Genomic DNA, 21068 nt, shown 5'->3' on the forward strand with positions numbered 1-21068 from the left:
CAATGATGTTTTCAAAGTGACACGAGGTGGGGGGGGGGGAACTGCAGCTTCAGCACCCCTCTCCAGGCTGCCTGGCCTCAGCGCCTGGGACTTTTGCCCCATCTGCCCCATGGCCAAGCCCGCCAGTGGTCCTAAAGTCGCGCAAGCCTCCGCACCTGGGGCATTTGCCCCGTTCATTCAGTGGCAGGTTTGCCACTGTGTCAATTGTCAATAAACGAATGGTGCGCCTTGACAATTTAAGTGCCTTTTCAGTGTGCTGTGAGATGAAAAAGGTTGAAAATTGCTGTTCTAAAACCTTAAAAAATTAGCAGTAACTTGCCAAAGATACCTGGAAGGACAGAAAGTGGGTATGAGCTTCAGTTTTTGAAGAGAGAAAAGACAATTTTGAAGACAGAAAATATGTCATTTGTTGCTCAAGGGGAAAAAGGCTGTCAGACGTCTATACATATTTGACTAGGATTCATAAAATAAATGGAATACAAAGTAAAGTGATATGTTGTCATGTCACCCCTTTTGTCTCTTTATAGCCGCAAGCCTTCTTTCCATCTTATTCTAGCAAGGAATTCTGTGACAGGCAGGCCCACACAGTCCACCAGCCATGTATTGTGTCTTGCTAGGTGCTTGACAACCTCAGTCATCTTTTTGTAATTCCAGCCGGGAAGGGGGGTAAAGGAGCATTATTGAGCTCCTGAACAGCTGTGTGCATGTGTGTGAGCATGAATCCATAGGTGTATATAAAAATTTCCACTACAGTGAAATACTATTCCTCCAGAGAAAGGATAAGCACCCTTCTCCCCGATGAGAGTTCCTTTCCAGATCTCATGGAGGGTGGAGTAAGATGTTTATCCTGTCTCTGAGAGACTATTGGCCTCTCTGTAGTCGAAATATATGTTCCCTCCTCCCCTTAGCACAACATAGAAGCTGTGGCAGTCCACTTGTGCAGCAGACTGTATCATCCACTGTGAGTGGCTGACCAGGAAGGCAGCCAACCAGCAGCAGAGCACAAGAAGAGTATGGAAGGGAGCATACCTCTTCTTTCGGTGCCACTGGCACAGCTGAACTAAGGGGTTGGGGTTGTTGCTTTAATGCTATTGCTGCTTGCATTCCAGGGATCTAGAAGGTGATCGCTGCCTTCTCCTCACCTTCACTGGTCATATGGGATCATGGGAGTGAAACTTCCAAGTTCCTCCTAACATGGCAGAGTTGGTGGAGGTGTCTTGTGCATGGTGGAATTTGGGCACTGCTTTAGGCATCATCTTGGCTCAGACTGGGTCTGTATGGGAGTGCGGAGAGAGGACACTCCAGTCACACATTTCCTTTGACTCTTCTTTGAAACATCTGAAGCAGACATCCTAGAGCAGCAATTTTCAATCTTTTTCATCTCACAGCACACTGACAAGGTGTTAAAATTTTCAAGGCACACCATTGGCTTTTTGACAATTGACAAAGCACACCACACTGTTGGCAGGCAGCTCACATCCCCAATGGCCCCACTAATAAATTACCCTGCCCCAAACTCCCATGGCACAGCTGCAGACCATTCATGGCACACTGATTGAAAATTGCTGCCCTAGAGTATACAGGTAGAGTTTGCAACTTGAATATAGAATACATCACTATTGCTGAGAACTGTGGCTATTATGCAGGTGAAGCAACCTGGGCATTTTTTTCCCGTCAATTCTGTGTCGCCACTCAGAACTATAATGTGTCATTTAGAGGCAGCGTGGCATTTTCTGTTGACATCAATAGAGTTAAAGGTAAACTTTTGTCTCAGTTCTTCTGTAAGACAGCATCACCTTTCTGCTGCAGTCTGTTTGATTTCTTTGCAGTTCACAGAATTAGGAGCCAAAATAGACCTGGGGCGAAACAAAAACAAAGCTTTCTCAGCTATTATTGTGGTCTTCAAAAAGATGGTGCCTTTAATTTATTTATTTGTTTTTCCCCAGACCTCTTTGCACATTTCCCCATTTCATTTTCAAACGCTGCTGAAGCAGCAGCGTGGATCCACTGAGGTGAAACAGAGAGCCTGAGCTCTTTTGGCAGTTTCCAAAGCAGATTTGCACAATTGATGTTATCTGGCGCAAGTTTTCTCATTAACTTTATGTATTTGGTAAAGCGGCTAAATTGTCTTTCCCTGGAAACAACCTCTATAAAAATGCAATCTCTTTTAATATCAGAAAATTCTTTATATACAAGCACTGCAATAGATAGGTGCAGACCTAGTGTGTTGAACTCTAGAAGGGTATTTACTTGAACATGGCAAGAGAAAGTCAGCTAGAGATGTTGGGCTGGTTTTTGACTGCAATGTTTGAAATCTCAATTCTTTTAAATGTTAAAGAAGGCAAGTGTTTTTTTCCCCTTATAGTGCTGAAATAGCTGATCGGATTCTTACTGTGATGTGCTGTGGCTCACAGCTTCAAGCTTGTTCTTACATTAACCTCTTAGTGCTGCTTTAACCTCTATTTTGGTGCATATATTGGAGTCAATAAGATGGCCAGTTTGAGCCTTTAATGTATTCTACATCAAGACCCAATTAATGTCTCTCTAACTGCACAGAATGTATATAATATATCTGAAAATCACTCGGCAAAAAAGAATATGTGAATTTCCCTTTTCTCAGTTCAATTTAAAGAACATGCAAGGCAGACTGAAGCTTTCTCTCCTTATAAAGTTAGTCATGGAAGATATTGTCCCATAACAAACAGCAGTGCATTGCCTGCCAGTGAGTTCATGTGCTCACATACATTTGCTAAGGGCCTGAGGGGAGGCTTCATGGAATGTAGCAAACCTGACTTGAAAGGTTTTCTGGTTATTTGCTCTTTTGATAAGCTGGGAGATAGTGAAGCAATTGGAAGATAAGTTGAGCAGTCCTTAGATTGTAAAATGGGCCATATTGCTCTAAACTGCAGGTGAAGGATCACAATTTAGAATGCTCCCTGTGAAAGAAAATCCTCCCTGCACTGACAACTGCAGTGAGAAAACACACAATACTAGAATACTACAGAAATACCTTCGGTGGAAGAATGGTGGATTAAGGTTTTGGACTTAGCAGAAATGGACAAACAGACAATTGTGCTCAAAGAGAAGTCAGTAAACACGTTTATGAACAACTGGAAAGCAGTCATTGACTTTCTACATCTCCTCTGCTTTGCTGTCACTACCGGGAACGGCTCTGACGGCGAGGGGGTGGGGCAGCTCACACGGTGATTTGAGGCACCCTGCAAAACTTAGTGCTGTGCCCCCTGTAGCTATGCTACTGGAAGGAGGAGGCAGAACAGGAGATGGGGAGGCTGCCATGGGAGGTGGATCTGGCTGTAGTGGCATATGCCAGATCCTATCCCCTCTGACAGCAGCCTCCCCACCCCCCCTTCTCTCCTGAGTGTTTTGGTAGAGAAATCACTAGCACAGGTCCAAGGAGACTCATTGCAGAGAGAGAGGCTTACAGAGGTGTAAAAGGATTTAAATCTCCTTTGCCCCTGAAGTCTCCCAATGCACCCCTCCCCTTGCTGGGTACAGTGTGCTTGTTGCTTTTGGCGTTACTGCACCGGCGGGGGGGGTGGTTGAGCTCTTCAACATCTATTCCCTGATCTGATACAAAACGCCTTCGACGGCCAAATTAAAAGGGATGCTAAGTGCAGTGTTTTGCTTGAGTTTTATTCTAAAATAAAATTAGCAGCCAATCACAGCCCAGACCTGATTAGAAACATAGAGCAGAGGGAGAGGATGTTCAATACTTTATCTCTGTGTTTTCTAATAATTGTACAAAACCTTATGGTGTTCCCTCTTTTAGTGCACTTAGGAAGCACTTTTTAATGTAACATATTACAAAAATGGTCTGAGCATAACATTTGAGTCTAAAAGACCGTAACAGACTTCTATCCCAGTAGTTTTAAATGGACAGCAAGGAAGAATATGCATAGAGATGACATGAAATCTCACAAATATAGTCACATCTGCAAAAAACTACTGGTAGCCAAGATAAAACAAAACTGCTTTTGTTTATAGTATACTGCTTCTGCTGCTGCCTGATTTTGCAAGTGTTCATGTTACAGAAAATCAGCACACACCTAATCCTCTCCCATTTAAAAAAGAATACATTTTAAGAAAAGCAGATTAATTTTAATAAGTAACAATTCTGCATAATAAGACTTGGATTTACTAAAACTGCATGGCAAACAGCATAGCAGCACAAACAAAAAGCTATTTGCTGCTCTGCATACAATGTATGACACAAAGATACTGCTAACGAAAGGGTGATTAATATAAAAAGCAACATTACCACTGAACCGCGCTAAATGCAGTTCTGTTTATCATTTACAACAGATTTCTGAAACCATTAAAGAGCCTTTCAGGCTTGTTGGAATCTTGTTCCAGTAAAAGTCGATGTTCTTATTGAACGTTTCTTCCGCAGCTGTTTTTAAAAGGTCTGTAAAATCAAAATTCAACATTGAAAAGCCACAGACAGACTTTAGGCAATTGGATTTTTGAAGTTTTAATGAGGCCAGTAATGTTGGAGAAAATGGCCCTAATCTGGATGCATATGAACATAAACTGTGGTGCTTGGCTAAGCCATGGTTTCTCACAAGCACTTCTTGTGAATCCCAGGTTTCATTTTTTTTAAAAGGTAAGTTTCTGACCCTTAAGTTTTGAAGATAAATTTATACATGTGTGGGAAACTGCTGGTGAAATCTTGGAAGCCAGAGAGATTGACAGCAACTGTTACCCTGCACATGCCCGATCTCGGAAGCTAAGCAGGGTCAGGCCTGGGTAGTACTTGGATGGGAGACCACCTGAGAATACCAGGTGCTGTAGGCTTATACCATAGTCTTTCAAGACTGAAGGTTGCCAACCAACCAAGGGGTTGCTCTGAAATAGGAGTAGCATCAGAGGCTAGGCACCAGCCAAGTGCTCATCAGAAGGCCCAGCCTGACCAGCTCCTGAACCCTCAGTACCTATTGTTGCCAATGGTACTTTCTCCCAACATGTGTACAGTTTATCCTAACTTCATTTCTAGCTGACATTATTCAGAGCTAGGCAGACTTTGCCCTGAAGAGGATGAGGTATATCTCCTTTCCTCCAAAGTCTTGTAAATTGGAAGCTCCAATCCCTCCATTTTGTGGTGCTTTCATCCTTGTTGGAAGCCCTCTTGCTATCCATTTTGCAAGTCTGCCCTGCAGTCTTGCTTTGTAGCTGCACTCAACCATGCAGTGTCCCACTTTCGTTGATCAGGTGAGAGGATTAGGTCATTAGTGATGTGAACGACATGGTCCCTCGCCAAAGGCTACTGAAAAATCTCCACAGGGAATTAAAAGGCAGGTCCTCTCATGGATTGATAACTGGTTGAAGACAAGGAAACAGAGAGTGGGTGTCAATGCACAATTTTTGCAATGGAGAGAGGTGAAAAGCGGTGTGCCCCAAAGATCTGTCCTGGGATCGGTGCTCTTCAACCTCTTCATAAATGACCTGGAGACACAGTCGAGCAGTGAGGTGGCTAAGTTTGCAGATGACACCAAACTTCTCCGAGTGGTGAAGACCAGAAGCAACTGTGAGGAGCTCCAGAAGGATCTCTCCAAACTGGCAGAATGGGCAGCAAAATGGCAGATGCATTTCAATGTAAGTAAGTGTAAAGTCATGCACATTGGAGCAAAAAAGTCAAAACTTCACGTATAGGTTAATGGGTTCTGAGCTGTCTGTGACAGACCAGAAGAGAGATCTTGGGGTGGTGGTGGACAGCTCGATGAAGTGTTGACCTGATGTGCGGTGGCAGTGAAGAAGACTAATTCTTTGCTTGGGATCATTAGAAAAGGTATTGAGAACAAAACAGCTAATATTATAATGCCATTGTACAAATCAATGGTAAGGCCACACCTGGAGTACTGTGTCCAGTTCTGGTCACCACATCTCAAAAAGGACATAGTGAAAATGGAAAAGGTGCAAAAGAGAGCAACTTAGGGTACAAGGCAGCTCTGAGGTCAGGGAACAAACATTCCCTTACTTTGAGGAGGCCTCCATGAGTGACACCCAACTGCAGGATGCAGCGCACGTCCCATTGGCACCACTATGCCAGTGCTGGAAAGCACTGACATAAGGGGTTAGGATTGCGCCCTAAGATGATTACTGGGCTGGGGCACCTTCCTTATGAGGAAAGGCTACGGTGTTTGGGCCTCTTCAGTCTAGAAAAGAGGTGCCTGAGGGGGGACATAATTGAGACATACAAAATTATGCATGGGAAGGCTAGAGTGGATAGAGAGATGCTCTTTAGACTCTCACATAACACCAGAACCAGGGGACATCCACTAAAATTGAGTGTTGGGAGAGTTAGTACAGACAAAAGAAAATATTTCTTTACTCAGTGTGTGGTTGGTCTGTGGAACTGATTCCCACAGGATGTGGTGATGGCATCTGGTCTAGATGCCTTTAAAAGGGGATTGGACAAATTTCTGGAGGAAAAATCCATTACGGGTTACAAGCCATGATGTGTATGTGCAACCTCCTGATTTTAGAAATGGACTATGTCAGATTCAAGGGAGGGCACCAGGATGCAGGTCTCTTGTTATCTGGTGTGCTCCCTGGAGCATTTGGTTGGCCGCTATGAGATAAAGGTAGCTGGACTAGATGGACCTATGGCCTGATCCAGTGGGGCTGTTCTTATGTTCTTAGAGTTTGCCTCAGGCCAACTCATGAGTTCATCACTGCAGTGCTATTTGAATCTGGGACTTCCCTACTCGCTGTTCACACTCTTACAGCCCAGTCCCATGCAGGATTGGGCTGCCGGCCAGAGCACTTTGAGACAGTGGAGCTGCTGTAGCAAAATGGCTGCTGACAGTGTGGAACTGCACTTGATCTGAAATTCCCAAGAGTAGAAGAAACCTACTGGATCACCAGAAGGGGTGAGTCATGTATTATTTGTCAATGGAATTACTATATTGTAGTCTTGCTGCCTTGATTTATCACTTCAGCTACCTTTGATGACAAGTGGGAGCTCACAATATGAACCTTTTTGTGTACCTGGCCTGAACTGTGATGGAAGAGACCACAGGTTTTGTTGTTTAAGCCTCTTTCCCCAGTGATAAGGCTGCTGCCAGATGTACAGGCAATACTGCTCTGTGAATGTGTGTGAAGTTATTACATACATTTTTGCTACTAGTATTGCCAGGCTGGGCCGGCTATCTTTCTGGCCAGATTTCTAAACCTTGAATTCATTTTGTTATCAGCAGAACCTGATGGAGTTAGTGGTCTCTTGAAATACAAACAGCCATTGATCTCTTGTCACATGCTATATTTTCTGGTTGCTGTGTGTATGGTTGGTCATAGAATATATATTTTTAACTTGTCTGTACTGTACATTTGCTTATTATTATTTCTAGCCCACTGCCAAACTAAGAGTACCTCTTTTCTGCAGTGCCAGGTTTGGTTTTGCTCCTGACTCACCTGAGTATTCACAATTCCATCATTTTTTTTCCAGTAGCAGCCATTCAGATGCCAGTAAGAGCTCACAGGCAGGGCTTGGTGGAGGTCACCCTTCCTGTGGCCATCTGGTATTTACTCTCTGAAGACAAGTGGCCTCCTGGCTATTCTGCTGAGCTTTGCAGAGTTATTTTGGTTTTGCTGACTGTGGTTTCCGTTTGTTATTGTTGTTGTTTAATTTTATGCATTGTTGGTCTTGTTAGTTACCTTCTGGTAGCAAGGCCGGAATAGTGAGATATAAGTAGCTAAAAGAAAATAATAAATCATTAATATTCAGGGGCATATTACTTAAGAGCAGAGAGGTTCCATTTGGCTATAATGGCTAAATAGCCACTCACAGACTGAATAGGTGTGCCTGGGGCCATTTGGCAGGTATATATTTGTTTATTTATAGTGTACTTTTAACCTTAACAGGTAACTCAAAGCAGCTTACAGAATAAAAAGTTTAAAAAATACAATGCAATGTAAGAATACTTAACTGGTTGGCAACCTTCAGTCTCGAGAGACTATGGTATTGCGATCTGAAAGGTGGTTCTGGAACAGCGTCTAGTGTGGCTGAAAAGGCCAATTCGGGAGTGACAATCCCTTCCACGCTGCGAGCAAGTGCAGTCTGTCCCTGGTCTGTCTTCCTGGCTATGGGCCTTCCTTCTTTGCCTCTTAGCCTCAGACTGTTGGCCAAGTGTCTCTTCAAACTGGGAAAGGCCATGCTGTACAGCCTGCCTCCAAGCGGGCCACTCAGAGGCCAGGGTTTCCCACTTGTTGAGGTCCACTCCTAAGGCCTTCAGATCCCTCTTGCAGATGTCCTTGTATCGCAGCTGTGCTCTACCTGTAGGGCGCTTTCCTTGCACGAGTTCTCCATAGAGGAGATCCTTTGGGATCCGGCCATCATCCATTCTCACGACATGACCGAGCCAACGCAGGCGTCTCTGTTTCAGCAGTGCATACATGCTAGGGATTCCAGAACTGTGTTGTTTGGAACTTTGTCCTGCCAGGTGATGCCGAGGATGCATCGGAGGCAGAGCATGTGGAAAGTGTTCAGTTTCCTCTCCTGTTGTGAGTGAAGAGTCCATGACTCACTGCAGTACAGAAGTGTACTCAGGACGCAAGCTCTGTAGAACTGGAATACTTAATGTATGTATATTACAGTATCATTTACTCATTTATATCATGAGTAACTGCTACCAGGGAAGTAGAGCGGGAGAAGCTGGAACCGGGGTGACACAAGCCCAATTGTAGGGTTAGTCCATCCATGGGACTGGTTGAGACAATTGCCTGAAGCAGTAGACTGGCCTGGCCCAGAAGAACGGTGCCCTTTGCCGGCCAGTCATCCACCCATCTCCTCTGCTGTTTCTCCTTTTCTCGCATTTGAAACAGGATGAGGGGGCTAGAAAGGAACAATGGAGTAGAGTAGGGTGTTGTTGTTTTTCACCCCCTTCCTTTTCAAATCCAGGGAGGAGGAGCAGAGATTGGCACATCACTAGATAAGGGAGGGGCAGAATCTGGCATGCTGCCTCAGGCACCAGGAGGTCTTGGGTCAACACTGCCCAATCAAGTCAGACACCTCAGGAATGGTACTACCTGCACTGATGCCCCAGAGACATTGACGCTCCAGTCGATCTTGTGAAAGGCAGTCTGCTAGCGAGATGAGGATCCAATGGCCTGGCACTTATATTGTGTGCCAGGGCCTATTTAGGCCACTAATGACAAAGCATGAGATAAAGCAACGTAGCTGATGGCTGCACTTCTGATGAGGAGGAAGGCAAGGTTGTTAGGAAAGAGGACAAGGAAAGGGATACTTGTTGGACCCCCTCCCCTGTTTGTTCCTGGGCATTGGGGGTGCTCAGGATAGAAGGCTCACAGTTGCCCCCCAACACAGATCTACTATATGACTAATTTTTCTTTAAAAACCATCCAAGCTAGAGGGTATCATTTCATGCTACAATATCCCAAGTTAACTATGAGCACAATTCTGAAATTGCACTGGGCCAGGGGTCGGCAACCTGCAGCTCTGGAGCCACATGCAGCTCTTTCAGCCGTCTGCTGCGGCTCCTCTGGGTGAAAGTGGCAAAGGGGGTGACAGGAGGCATCTGTGTTGGGAGGACAGGCTGCTTCCCTCCGCCCCTTGAGCTCACTGCCCTCCTCTCCCTTCACCCCCACCTGCCCCGCATTGGTTTCCCTTTTCAATTTTGCCCGCTCTGCAGGCTTAAGCTCCCTGTTTTTCCCTTCCCCAACTCTCCAGCAGGACACCGTCCTCCTCCTCAGCCCTTGCAGGTCCCCACTCAGTGCAAGGAGAGGCTTTTCCTCCACAGCTGAGGAGACATCATGTGTGTCTACTTAGTAGTAAGCCCCACTACAGCAGATGAAGCTTACTCCCAGGAAAGGGTGCCTGGGATGGCAGCCTTGGAGCCTGCTCAAGGCCAAGCGCAAGGACAGGTGAGTGGGAGCCTGCGCAGGTCTGTTCGAGAGCAAGCCCCGATGTAGCCTCTGGGCTACTCCCAGGAAGGTGTGGAGGGCTGTAGCCTCAGCCCCCTCCTGTGCAGGTCTACTCACAAGTAAGCTGTAGTCAGAGGGGCTTCCTCCCAGGAAGGTGTGGAGGGCTGTAGTCTTAGCCTCATAAGAACATAAGAACATAAGAACATAAGAACAGCCCCACTGGATCAGGCCATAGGCCCATCTAGTCCAGCTTCCTGTATCTCACAGCGGCCCACCAAATGCCCCAGGGAGCACACCAGATAACAAGAGACCTCATCCTGGTGCTCTCCCCTACATCTGGCATTCTGACTTAACCCATTCCTAAAATCAGGAGGTTGCGCATACACATCATGGCTTGTACCCCATAATGGATTTTTCCTCCAGAAACTCGTCCAATCCCCTTTTAAAGGCGTCTAGGCTAGACGCCAGCACCACATCCTGTGGCAAGGAGTTCCACAGACCGACCACGCGCTGAGTAAAGAAATATTTTCTTTTGTCTGTCCTAACCCGCCCAACACTCAATTTTAGTGGATGTCCCCTGGTTCTGGTATTATGTGAGAGTGTAAAGAGCATCTCCCTATCCACTCTGTCCATCCCCTGCATAATTTTGTATGTCTCAATCATGTCCCCCCTCAAGCGTCTCTTTTCTAGGCTGAAGAGGCCCAAACGCCGTAGCCTTTCCTCATAAGGAAGGTGCCCCAGCCCCGTAATCATCTTAGTCGCTCTCTTTTGCACCTTTTCCATTTCCACTATGTCTTTTTTGAGATGCGGCGACCAGAACTGGACACAATACTCCAGGTGTGGCCTTACCATCGATTTGTACAACGGCATTATAATACTAACCGTTTTGTTCTCAATACTAACCGCCTCCTCCTACTAACTAACACTAACAGCCTCCTCCTAACAGCCTCCTACTAACTAATACTAACAGCCTCCTCCTGTGCAGGTCTACTCACAAGTAAGCCCCACTGTAATCAGTGGGGCTTCCTCCCAGGAAGGTGTGGAGGGCTGCAGCCTCAGCCCCCTCCTATGCAGGTCTACTCACAAATAGTCAGTGAGGCTTCCTCCCAGGAAAGTGTGGAGAGGACTGCAACCTGAGAGCTCCAACCAACTGGTCTGCTCAGAAGTCCCATTGTAGTCAACGGGGCTTACTCCCAGGATAGTGTGGAGAGGGTTGCAGCCTGAGTGAGGGAGGGCAGGCAGGCAGGGCAGGGCAGAAGCTGGCCTGTGGCTGCCCCCCCCCACCTTTCCCCCCAGCTCTGGCTTCTTCTCTTCCCCACCTCTGGAGTCTGTGTCCTTTTTTCCTTCCAGCAGGGTGCCTCTGGAAGGTGGGGGGAGTTCTTTAGTATCCATGTAAGATAAGCAGATGTCATAACCCTCATATGTATTGGAATCCTGGAAGATCTGGTGAGGAGGTAGATGTGGTGTCAGCAGTGGCCCCTTTAAGGGTAAGGCCTGGGCTTCCAGCAGAGTGTGCTGCACAGCTGCAGCCACTTGAAGGCCATAGGGCCCTCAGGGATATAAGGAGCACCTGAGGCAGGCAGGAAGGGGGGGTGTGTGGGTTGGAGAAGGAGTGCAGGTTGGAAGTAGGAGAGGAGACTGACTTGCCTTATTGACTTTGACTTGGATACTCTGACTGATTTGACTGACTGACTTTGGAATCTGACCTTGGACTGTGACTTGGCTTATTGACTTTGGACTCTGCCCTGGATACTCTGACTGACTTTGTGATTAACGGACTGCTGGAGACACTGGAGTTTGGTGTGTGGCTGCTGTGCCCAAGACCTGCTGAGGACCAAGGGGCTGTTGTAGTGGCGGGAGGCTGCTGGTAGGAGAGAGGACCTCTGCAGGTCAAACAGGTGAGCTACCCTGGAGGTGGGGTCCAGCAGGACAGAACCAGGGTCATTTGTTGGGGGAAAGAAGGGGAGCTAATTTGCTTAAAGTGGGCATAATTCTCCAGGTAGAGAATGGCCTTGGAATCAGGCAAAACACTATAGAGGACCAGGCGTCTGAAAACACAGGACAAGAATGTATGACAAAACTAACTAAAACCTGTAAGAGGGGGCTACATTATAAAAATGGGACCTATAAGAGCATAAAGGTAAAAAAAAAAAACTATATATGCAGTGTTATCTTCATTTTAGATGTCAAAAGGGTTTTGTGGCTCCCGAGATTTTTTTGCTCCGGAAAACAGGTCCAAATGGCTCTTTGAGTGTTTAAGGTTGCTGAGCCCTGCACTGGGCCATGCAAGTCCCTTGCGCTGACCCAGGAGAGTCGCAAATGTGCTGTCAGCTGTGCTGGTGCATGGAGGTGCACCGGCCTATGGAGCCCAGATTCAGTGTCCATGGCAATGGAACAGGGGATGTACGTGCTGGCCAAAGCAGGGATCTGGGGTGGGGCTTGGGGAGGGCAGGCCGCAGGCGTGCGACAGACATGTGGCCAGGCCGCAGGAAAACAGGGGCAGGGCCTGGATCAGTACTAATGCCAGATCCTATCCCCATTTCCAGGCAACCCGGGGCAGCTCCAGGCTGCTTGGATCTGCACCACCTCTTTAGGCAATTCCCCTTGCCCCAGGCTGAGCCACTTTTGGCCTCAAACTTGCTCTGGATACGGAGCAGTCCTGCTGGCCTCCCCATTCCAGAGCAGGTTAGGTTTGTGCAGTAATTATTTATCTTATACATTTGGCCAAACCAGACCAGATTCCAAATCTGAAAGCTTCAGGCTAAGCAGTGATAGCCAAGAAAGACTGGAGTCAATCTGCTACCACATTCTTAAATACCTTGCCTAAGAATTGTAAATATAAGCCTGCTGAGTAAACTGTTGGCTCTTAAACAGAATGGCCCATTCTAGATTTGCCACTATAATGTTGAGTGGCATGAATTCAAAGCTACTGCTCAGATAACATACTGGAGGCACTTTGAGGAAAGCCAAACTGATCTCAACAATAATGACATTCTCAGCATGCTTTCTATATCCCCAGCCAGCGCCTAAAGTTTTAATGTTTTCCTTAGGACTTTGTCCTCAGCAGTTTAAAACAAAGTACTGTAGTTCCTTTGGCCTATTTACTGAGAAGGGTTAGTTTAGGGTGGGGAGGGAGATGAATTAACCTTTAAACAGTATCTTGGTCCTATGGCACCATACTTTTATAATTGTTTCCAAGGAGAAGGCCTTAGTGGGTTAGTATAAAGTTGGGTTGGCACTTGGCAAAAGCATCACTGACTGCCAAACTTGAGATGAAATGAAACCTGTGAAATTGCCTTGCTAGCTATTTCTGAGATCCTCAGGGCTACAGCTTGAAATGGGGATGCTTGGAAAGGTAATTTAGCCAGGGATGGGATTTAAAATATGCATCTTGATTGCATGTTGAGTATCTGCCAAAGTAACTATATTAGGAATACAATGGAATTGACCTCTAGTTCAGATTTATGAGTGGGTCTTGAATTTGTTCCACCCCCTTCTCTCCTCCCCACCAGGACCTGTACAGCACTCATATAGGAAAGAATGGTTTTAAACATGTGCTAGGAGCTCTTCACTAAGAAACATAAAGTTTTCACATGCATAAGGAAAGATGCCTTCCATGTGTAAGAGCATGATCACCAAACTTCCAAAGTTGAGCCTTCTTAATTTAGATTTTAAACCAAACCACATTGTATAAGTTGTTGAGTCCATGCTTTTTCTTTCAGAGGAACGCACCTATTGCCAAAAACCAGAACCAGAATAAATACAGCAAAGTATTAAAAACATCAAAGAACACTTCCTCCTAATCATGCCCAGACCAAGTCCAAATGCCACTGGAAGCAGGGTGCAAATTTCACTCCTCCCCCAAAAATGTCTTGTGCATGCCTGAAATGGGGGGGAGGGGTAGATAGCTGCCCAATTACTCAGGAAGCTCCAGTTCCTGCACTTGTGGGTGAGCAAGTGTGTGCTTCTCGGGGAGCTCCGAATGAGTGGGTAACTCAGGCAACTGGCAGAGGACAACAGATTTCCTGTGAGCTGGCACTTATATAACTTTGCCTTGATAACACCAAGTTACCTGATTGAAAGAGTGGAACTCATCTGGTGACTACATCTTGACCTAGATGGACAGGTTTGGCTGTCCAGTTGCTAAGCACATGCCAATCCTGCAGAGGGTATAGCCATTTCGGACAGGAAGAGAACACTAAACCCACATCCAGCATCTGGAAGAAGAATAATGGAGTTGCCAAGCAAAGAACAAGACTGCAGCATGAGAATTTTCCAGCAACTCTAAGTCTGTTGACCTGGAACAGGAGCTCCCCGGGGAGTTAAGAGTATCCAAAAATACAGAAAAATGAGCAAAAATAGGGGAAAAAAGGGCATTTATATCAGTAATGGAGCCAGCCAAGCTCCCTCCCACACAGTCAGCTCCACTGTGTAGGTGATGGGGCTTTTGTCTCTTAGCTAATGAGGCAGCAATTGTGTTTGGCTTTTCGAGAAATGAAAAAAGTAAAAGGAGGGAAACAGGGATAGCTGAAAAACAGAACTGGCTGTATGGGATGGAACTTGTGTGGCAGCATTCCACAGAGGTATGATGCACACTGAGCCAGCCCATCACCCAGCTTGCACTGTAGGCTCCCCTGTCCTTTCTTGTTTCCATGGTTTGAGTTGAAGGTTAGCTTGGAAGTCCAAAATAAATGAACAGAGTGACAAAATGAACAGTACAAAACATTTCTTTCTCTCTCCCTCCATTTGATTAGAGAAGATGCTGTCTTATCTGATAAGGCTGAATAATATCCTATTATTTAAAGGTCTGTGAAATGTCCTGGCCTTTGGGGGAATATTTGGGAGGTGGGCAGGCTGGCAAATCTGGACTCCTTTGAACTTTATGGCAGAAGAAGGTGAAGCAAAGGCAGAGAGTGTGAATGAGTAGATCAGTGGTTCTCAAACCTTTTAGTGACATTTTTTTAGGTGGGTCCTGATGCTATCAGCAACTCAAGATTCTGTGGCTATATTGGTGATTGGGCAGCAGTGCCCCCGTAACCCCAAACCAGGTTGTTTAACCCTTGATGCACATAACCTAATCTGCCTTGTCAGTTTTACAACCAACCAAAAATTGGGTTGTGACCCACTGGTGAGCCATGTACTTACAGTTTGAGAACTGCTGAGCTAGTTGTTTATAGTATGGCATAGCAGATCTATAAAGGGATCTGACAATATCACCAGGACTGCTCTGGCCTCTTGGCACAACAAGGTTTCTATGTTGATCTGTCTACATTTCTCTTTTGGGTAACCTGGGCAATGATGATGTCTGCCATCCCTCAAGCTGGCAATTCAAGATGCCAGCTTTTGTCCCCTTCACCTAGGTAAGGCAAGTAGCCCCACAATGGGGGGGCACAGTAGCCCCACAGTGAACCCAAGGGTCACTGTAGAATCAAGAGCCTCTGTGTCAGGCCAGTGACCTGAAATAGAGGCTCAGGATCTGGTGGAGCAAAGCTCCACTGGTCCCACCTCCCTCCTGCCCCACTCCCTGTTCTGCCAGATTCCCAATCCAAGCCTCACTTAAGGAACTTATGCCCACTCTAAGCTAATTAGCTCCCCTTTCGTTCCCCCAACAATGGCCCCAGTTCTCTACTGCAGTACTGCTAGGTTCCACCACCAGGGTAGCTTGCCTGTTTAAACTGCAGGGACCCAGTTCCTAAGGCAGCAGTCCTTCCAGGTATATCAGCACACCTCAGCTCTCCAGCTCTCTGCAGTCTGTTCCATCAATGAGAGTAGCCAAATCAGAGTCCAGAGCCAATAAGCCAAGTCACAGTCCAAGGTCAGATTCCAGGTAATCAATCAAATCAGTCAGAGTATCCAAGCCAAAGTCAGTCTCCTCTCCTACATTTAACCTGCACTCCTCCTACAACCCACCAACCCTTCCTGCCTCAGGTGCTCCTTATATCCCTGAGGGCCCTATTGTCTTCAAGTGGCTGCAGTTGTGCAGCACACTCTGCTGGATGCCCAGGCATCCTTAAAGGGGCCTCTGCTGATACCACATCTACCTCCTCGCCAGGTCTTCCGCGATTGGGTCTTCCGCGATTCCAATACACTCCCTCCCCTGGCACACCTCTTCCCTGTCCTCCCCACCCTCCCCTTGCCTCCCCCCACCCCAGAACACCTCCTCCCCACCTCCCCCCATGCCTCCACCTACCTATGTGTTGTCCGGAGGTCTGCGCAACCATGGAGTGGCAGAGCAGTAGCGGTCCACCAGCTCTAACTCTGTGCTGGCCAGCATTGAGCTAGCACCAACACTGGACCGGCGCAGAGGGCTGCAGATGTGCCTTATGGCACATTTGCGACAGTGCATGCCAGCAGTAAGCCAGTGCACACTGTATAGGATTGGGCCCTGGGACTTTAAAATTGTATCTTAGACACCAATACTAATGTCCTGTTGTTTTCAGTAGAATTATTTTCCAAGTTGGAAACTTAGGATCACAACCTGCATCTACTTTTATCTTAATAAGATAAATCTTAGAAATGCTAAAATAGAAAGTCTGATCTTGCCGTACTGCGTTATCAGTGTTTTGCAGTCTTTGTGCCTTATGTTGAAAGCTGATGTGAAGATGGAGCAAGGTATGTATTTGTCTTTGTCCAATTCACGCCCAAATAATTTCTTATCCATATAGTTCCTGTTTCTATACATTTTATGACCCTGCTTTATATATTCATAACGTTTATATTTTGCCCTTTTTCCAAGGAGAATAGGATGGCTTCTCTGGATCCTCTCTCCTTTCACTGGTGATGTCTGAATGGGTACTAGAACCTATGATTCCCCAGTCCAAGTCCATCGGTCTAGCCACAGTACTGGCTGAATTTCCATTGAAAGCATCTGAATGAAAAAAACAGCACATATTTTAATGTGAATTCTTTTTCTTTTGATTTAATACAATTTATGCATGAAGAAAAAATGCCTTAAAGCAACAATAAGGATTCATTTTCTAATGATGATATCAGACGCAATAATGCTTACAGCATCATGAATTAGATCCATTTCAGATGTTTGCCAAATTCTGCTCAAAAGTCCACAGTATTTGTGGAGTCTGTTGCAGACTCACAATGCCCTGGGAGTATCAGCTATAATTGACACCTCTTTGTCAACCCTAGTGGTCATGGGGCCCAAACTACATGTTAAATGTGTAGTTAGGCTTTTCATGGTCTCCCCCCTCCCCCAGGCAAACAACTGTATGGGTCCAGTGATCCTAGAAATGGCATTTAAACCTTTCCTGCCTGATAAAGATTGCACCCTTGAAGGGAGTTTTTCATTGGTGCCATTATCAGTCTTCCTCTCAGGTCTAATAGCAGCTTTAATGACTTGGGGCGCAATCCTAACCTCTTATGTCAGTGCTTTCCAGCTCTGAGATAAGGGAACAAATATTCCCTTACTTTGAGGAGGCCTTCTTGAGTGACACCCAACTGCAGGATGCAGCACATGTCCCATTGGCACCACTATGCCAGTGCTGGAAAGCACTGACATAAGGGGTTAGGACTGCACCCTTGATTATTTAAAACCCCTCTGCCACCTGCCATGGCCCTGATTCTTCCTGAACTCTCCTACAGCTACTAAAGCAACAATACACAGAGAAGTTGAAACTGCGCATTTAATATAACTTGTACTTAGGCCTTCAGCATCAGATATGGATCATAGGTGTGGGTTCAGCTTTGTTGGGGCAACTTAGAAGAGGAAAATACCCCCAAAGACAATACAAGATGAATGCAAAAGGGACAACAGAGTGTGTGTGTGTGTGTGAGAGAGAGAGAGAGAGGGGGGGGGAGAGAGAGAGAGTGGATATACACACCAGTGGTAGAGAAAATGTGGTTACGTAGAGGGACCAAATTACGATGAAGCTCTTGAAACCATTTTGTTAGTACTGTTTTCCAGACATGTCACACATTTAGAAATAATACTTTCCCAAGATGTTCAGTGCTTTTTCACCCTTGAGGGCAGAGTACACTGACTTTCTAGCATGTTTTAGACTGTTACCTCGAAATGTGTGCAACTTTTCTCCGGTGTATCAATAGTAAGCTGAAGTCCACATACCAATCAGCAAATGATCCTTTTGTGGGGGAAATCCCCATACCGTTGTTAAATGTGCTAGTGCACTTCATTGCCTGCTCTATCCTAGAGTCCTTTCACTGCCAGGAGAGTTGTGGTTGTCAGCATTCCATTATAATTGCTGAGCTTCAGGAGCTAATAACTTGGCCGTAACAATTCCCAGCAGGTTAGAACTTGGCAAACAAAGTTTCTGCCTGGAGCCAGGAAAATTGTTATTCATCCGAAGCAAAAGAACTGATTTGGTTTGACTTATTTCAAGCTAAGCAGGTAAATACAAAATTAAGTCCAAAGGTGCCATGTGCTGAACTGGAAATTTGGCAACCTAATATTACCTCACATTAGGTTCTGGTTGTTCTTGAAACTTCTAGAAACAACCAAAGTTCATAAGCTTTGGGGCGGTTTGATGGAGATGCTCTCTGCACATTTTCCACTGAATATACCCAAGCTTTTATTGCCTCATGAGATAATTATCTGTTCATCTCCCTGCATCACATTCTTTCTGTGAAACCTAGCAAATATTCATTCACCCTAAGGGGAGGCAGGTGGCCACATTGCCACTTATCCTTCCATGGGGTTCCAATGACAGCAGATTATCTTAAATTTCCACCTGCTCACCAGAGAAATTCTACTTGTAAAATCTCACAATGGGACAAAACGAATTGGCTGTTTTCATCAAACCTCTTTTCTTTCTTGGCTTTTGCTCATCAAGATGCAGATTCAGTAAGTTTAAAATGCATGCACGTACATGCACAAGCACACACGTAAACACTTTTCTCCCTCTTTCTAACACTTGACAGTACATACTTTTGATTTTGTACATCTATCCATCTGATCTGTTGATTGTGAACCATTTTTGGAATAATATTGTCTATAATCCCAAACAACTTGCCCTTGACAGCCTTTGCCTAGCTTCCCAAGGTCCAGTAGCACCAGGCCTGGAAAACATATTGCTTGTGGCTTGTGCTGAACATTAAAGAAAAGGAGTTGAGAAGATGTTTGACAGCCCTGCCCTCCAATGATCCCTTTAACGTTCTGGTCTGGTACCTTGCATGCATGTCAGCAGCAGTTTCCTCTGGAAGGCGTAGAGTCAGTCACAGCCTCTCTGCCTCAATCTGTCCTCCCTAAGTTGCCAAATAACTGCATGGCTGGTAAGATGCATCCACCATGGGCCACAACATCAGTCTCTTTTCCGAACAGAGAGTTTTAATAACCAGTTAGGGGATTTCCCTAATCATGTATGGAGACATACATGCAGAAGGACATGCAGATGAGAGGTGCACCAACTTTTTCCTGTTATTCCTGCAAGTATTTTTTGTGTGGAAAGTATTGCCGCATGTTCAGAACATATATCCACAAATAGATGTGCAATATTTTCATAAATTTCAGATTTTCTATGGGTAAATTGCCTGCGAGTGTGCAGGCATAACCTAATTATCCACAGATTTTTCACCCACGTTTTTATCTCAGCGCAATGAGAAGGGCCCTTTAAATTAAAAGAAAAAATGTCATTTAACAATAGCCTCATTAATGCAAGAGAGGGCAGCCAACTGACAGTCCATCAATCATTTTCTCTCCAGGCACTTAGAACAGCTTCACTCCAAGGCAAGCAAATCTTCCCTTCACCCTGAGCATGTGAAAGAATGATAATCACTTTGCATTCTTTCCCAGAACTACACTCTGGGTGAACGAAGGGTTCACTGGTTTGAAGCCTTTCTACAAGCCTGCAGAGAGAATGATGGATGGATTGTCTGCCTAGTGATTCTGTCTTACATCCCAAAGGTAAGCAAGGCTGTTTTTAAATTGCCTAGCAAAGGGACATTGTTTTTTAAATGGCGTTGCTTTAATGCGATTTTTACCATCCAGGTGAGCTGTGGGAATGAAATCCTTGTAAATACAGAGACTCAGCCTATACTTTTATTCACATTCTAGCATATACGCATTATTCCCTATTTGAAGTACTGCCTGACTTCCTAGTGCTTATGGTTGTTCCCCATCTAAGTGTTTTTTGACAGCTGATACTTGTCCTTGCTCCACATCATAGTGCTTTCTGGCTTCTCATCTCATGTCTTTCTGTCCAGCCCTTCAGTGCACACATTGTCAGGATGCTACACCAGAACAACAGTACAGTACACAACCATTTAAACATTTAGAGTGACAGATTCCTTGCAATATAAAAGATAATTTTTTATTTTTTAAAATCTAACATATATCTACTCACCTCTCTCTCTCTCTCTCTCTCTCGCTCTCTGTGTGTGTGTCTATATATATACATCTATAAATGCACATGCACACATTTTTTTACTATAATAAATTAAAAGACCTGGGAGTAAAACAAACAAAAATTTCCGACGGGCGGACTTCCCTCAAATGAGGAGGCTGGTTAGAAGGAGGTTGAAAGGGAGGGTAAAAAGAGTCCAATCTCTCCAGAGTGCATGGAGGCTGCTTAAAACAACAGTAATAGAGGCCCAGCAGAGGTGTATACCGCAAAGAAAGAAGGGTTCCACTAAATCCAGGAGGGTGCCCGCATGGCTAACCAGCCAAGTTAGAGAGGCTGTGAAGGGCAAGGAAGCTTCCTTCCATAAATGGAAGTCTTGCCCTAATGAGGAGAATAAAAAGGAACATAAACTGTGGCAAAAGAAATGTAAGAAGGTGATATGGGAGGCCAAGCGAGACTATGAGGAACGCATGGCCAGCAACATTAAGGGGAACAATAAAAGCTTCTTCAAATACGTTAGAAGCAGGAAACCCGCCAGAGAAGCGGTTGGCCCTCTGGATGGTGAGGGACGGAAAGGGGAGATAAAAGGAGACTTAGAGATGGCAGAGAAATTAAATGAGTTCTTTGCATCTGTCTTCACGGCAGAAGACCTCGGGCAGATACCGCTGCCCGAACGGCCCCTCCTGACCGAGGAGTTAAGTCAGATAGAGGTTAAAAGAGAAGATGTTTCAGACCTCATTGATAAATTAAAGATCAATAAGTCACCGGGCCCTGATGGCATCCACCCAAGGGTTATTAAGGAATTGAAGAATGAAGTTGCAGATCTCTTGACTAAGGTATGCAACTTGTCCCTCAAAACGG

The 21068-nt window shown here is 45.5% G+C and overlaps 1 protein-coding gene across 1 annotated transcript in view; it reads left to right on the forward strand.

Moving 5' to 3' along the window:
• CNTNAP2 (contactin associated protein 2) overlaps window positions 1-21068 on the forward strand; it is a 1320279-nt gene that overhangs the window by 688175 nt on the left and 611036 nt on the right. The gene's annotated exons all lie outside the window — the stretch shown is intronic.

The sequence above is a fragment of the Tiliqua scincoides genome, chromosome 5 (genome assembly GCF_035046505.1).
Source record: "Tiliqua scincoides isolate rTilSci1 chromosome 5, rTilSci1.hap2, whole genome shotgun sequence".
Taxonomy (NCBI): Eukaryota; Metazoa; Chordata; class Lepidosauria; order Squamata; family Scincidae; genus Tiliqua; species Tiliqua scincoides.